The sequence below is a fragment of the Mus caroli genome, unplaced genomic scaffold (genome assembly GCF_978045245.1).
Source record: "Mus caroli unplaced genomic scaffold, Mus_caroli_1 scaffold_8, whole genome shotgun sequence".
Lineage (NCBI taxonomy): Eukaryota > Metazoa > Chordata > Mammalia > Rodentia > Muridae > Mus > Mus caroli.
Window position 1 is genome coordinate 19044377 of NW_028227263.1, and position 3019 is coordinate 19047395.

General features: G+C 47.6%; 1 pseudogene; it reads left to right on the forward strand.

Moving 5' to 3' along the window:
• The first annotated feature begins 1483 nt into the window (after positions 1-1483).
• On the forward strand, positions 1484-2405 carry LOC110298067 (small ribosomal subunit protein uS5 pseudogene; annotated as a pseudogene).
• Positions 2406-3019: the final 614 nt, after the last annotated feature.

Sequence of the window (3019 nt, forward strand, 5' to 3'; positions counted from 1 at the left end):
GATGACAAGGGGTGTGTTGTGATGGTTATTCTCATTGTCAACTTGATTACATCTGGAATGAACTGCAATCCAGAAATTGAGGGTACACCTGTGATCCAGCTCTTGCGGCTGGAAGACAGGTTTCTGACCTGGATCTTGACTTGGAGATCTTGAGGCATAGTGGCCATGAAAATCTCAGGCCCAGGCAAGGTAGTACCTGCCTTTAATTCCAGGAAACGGAGGCAAGCTGACCTCTGAGTTCAAGGTCAATCTGCAGAGCAAGTCACATGACAGCTAACCTAGGCAATGTGATGGAGTTGGAAAGCCGAAAGCCCATGATGATGTAATAGAACAAGGGACCATGTTCTGGCTCCAGCAAGCAGCAGAACATACATAACCTCGGCCACGTGTCTCTGGCTTTATAGTCAAGAGGAGAAGGAGACTTTGGGACAATTGATGCTGGATAGCTGGAACTAAGAAATTAGTGGTGATTAAGAAGAGACCAGCGAGCTGGGCATGGTGGCATGCACGCCTTTAATCCCAGCACTTGGGAGGCAGAGGCAGGTGAATTTCTGAGTTTGAGGCCAGCCTGATCTACAGAGTGAGTTCCAGGACAGCCAGGGCTACACAGAGAAACCCTGTCTCAAAAAAAAAAAAAAAAAGAAGAAGAAGAAGAAGAAGAAGAAGAAGAAGAAGAAGAAGAAGAAGAAGAAGAAGAAGAAGAAGAAGAAGAAGAAGAAGAAGAAGAAGCAGCAGCTATGTTTCAGAGATAGCCAGGGTTGTACCTCATGCTGCAGCTGTACTTAGTGCGTAAATCACCCAGGTGGCACTGGTTTTGAAGGCATGAAGGGATCATGAAGAGCAGCTGAAGCTTTGCACTGTGAGAGGCCACGGGAGGCCATTAGTGAAGGTGCACCTTCAATTGCAGTTGAAGGCCCAGGACTGAAGGGGTCATGCAAAGAACTTGCCTTGGAGACCCCACGATGTTCGAGATGCCAGAGCTGTGGGCTATCTGCTGAGGAAAGCTGCCAACAGGGAGTGGAGTCAGCCCAGGAGAAAGCAGTTTGTTGCAGTCAACAAAGATGAAAAAGGAGTTGGAGATCTGAGGACCGCTTTGACATCAGTCACAGAGATGCAGAGTTTGGAGTTTGCCCAGCTGGTTTCCTGTCTTGCTTTGGGGATTACAGTTAAGTGATTGGATGGATCTCAGAAGAGACTTTGAACTTTGGATTTTTAACATCGTTGAGACTGCTATAGACTAGGGGACTTTTTTTTTTTTTTTTTTTTTTTTTGACTAGGGGACTTTTTTAAATTGTCTTTTTCAGTTTTGAATACTTACTTTTTTTAAATTATTTATTTATTTTTGTTCTGTTTTGTTACGTTTTGTTTTTGAGACAGGGTTTCTCTGTGTATTCCTGGCTGTCCTGGAACTTGCTCTGTAAACGAGGCTGGCCCCAAATTCAGTGATCTGCCTGTCTCTGCATACTGAGAGCTGAGATAAAAGATGTACATCACGCATCTTCTTCTTCGGGAAAACACCAAATGGCAGCGGGAGGGCCCGGAGGACGGGGTGGGGGTGGGGGGCGCGGCGGGGCGGGCAGGATTAGGAGGCCGCGGTGGCTTCTGCGGAGGATTCGGCAGCGGTTTTAGGGGCCGCGGTCGTGGCCGAGGGGCTCGTGGAGGTAAAGCTGAAGACAAGGAGTGGATCCCCGTCACCAAGCTTGGCTGCCTGGTTAAGGACATAAAGATCAAGTCCTTGGAGGAGATCTACCTGTTCTCCCTGCCCATTAAGGAGTCTGAGATCATTGACTTCTTCCTGGGTGCGTCCCTAAAGGATGAGGTTCTGAAAATCATGCCAGTGCAGAAGCAGACTCGGGCTGGCCAGTGGACCAGGTTCAAGGCTTTCGTCGCTATTGGGGACTACAACGGTCATGTTGGTCTTGGTGTTAAGTGCTCCAAGGAGGTTGCCACTGCCATCCGAGGGGCCATCATTTTGGCCAAGCTTTCCATTGTCCCTGTGAGGAGAGGCTACTGGGGGAACAAGATTGGCAAGCCCCACACTGTTCCATGCAAGGTGACAGGCCGCTGCGGCTCTGTGCTGGTGCGTCTCATCCCTGCTCCCAGAGGCACTGGCATTGTCTCTGCTCTTGGGCCCAAGAAGCTCCTGATGATGGCCCATATAGATGACTGCTACACTTCAGCCAGAGGCTGCACTGCCACCCTGGGCAACTTTGCCAAGGCCACCTTTGATGCCATCTCCAAGACTTACAGCTACCTGACCCCCGACCTCTGGAAAGAGACTGTCTTCACCAAGTCTCCTTATCAGGAATTCACTGATCATCTTGTGAAAACCCACACCAGAGTCTCTGTTCAGAGGACCCAGGCTCCAGCTGTGGCTACTACATAAGGGTTTTGTACAAGAAAAATAAAAGAATTAAGTCTGCTAAAAAAAAAAAAAAAAAAAAAAAAAGATGTGCATCACAACTGCCTGGCTCAAAACAAAACAATTTTTAAAGTACTTTTTTTTTTTTTTTTTTTGGTGTTTTGAGACAGGGTTTCTCTGTATAACCCTGGATGTCCTGGAAGTCACTTTGTAGACCAGGCTGGCCTCAAACTCAGAAATCCACCTGCTTCTGCCTCCCAAGTGCTGGGATTAAAGGCATGCGCCACCATTGCCCCGATAAAGTACTTTTTAAGGTTTATTTTTATTTATGTGCATGTGTCTGTGTGAGTGAGTGCCACTTGTGTGCAGATGTCCACGGAAGGCAGAAGAAGATATCTGACCCCTGGAACTAATAGTTGAGTGTTACAGTAAATCTCCAATCCAAATACGCTCCAGCAATGAAAACACAACTGAATTAATATGAATACAAGCTGTGAGCCTAGATTGAGCAGATCTACTGCTACACTACCATCTTCTCCATATAAGAGACCCCTTCAACTTGTGGTTTCCCCAGGCCATGTGCTTCTGCTCCTCTTTCCTTCCACCTCCTCCTCTGTCCTCTGTCTTCCTCTCTTTCTCCCACACATCCTTCCTTGA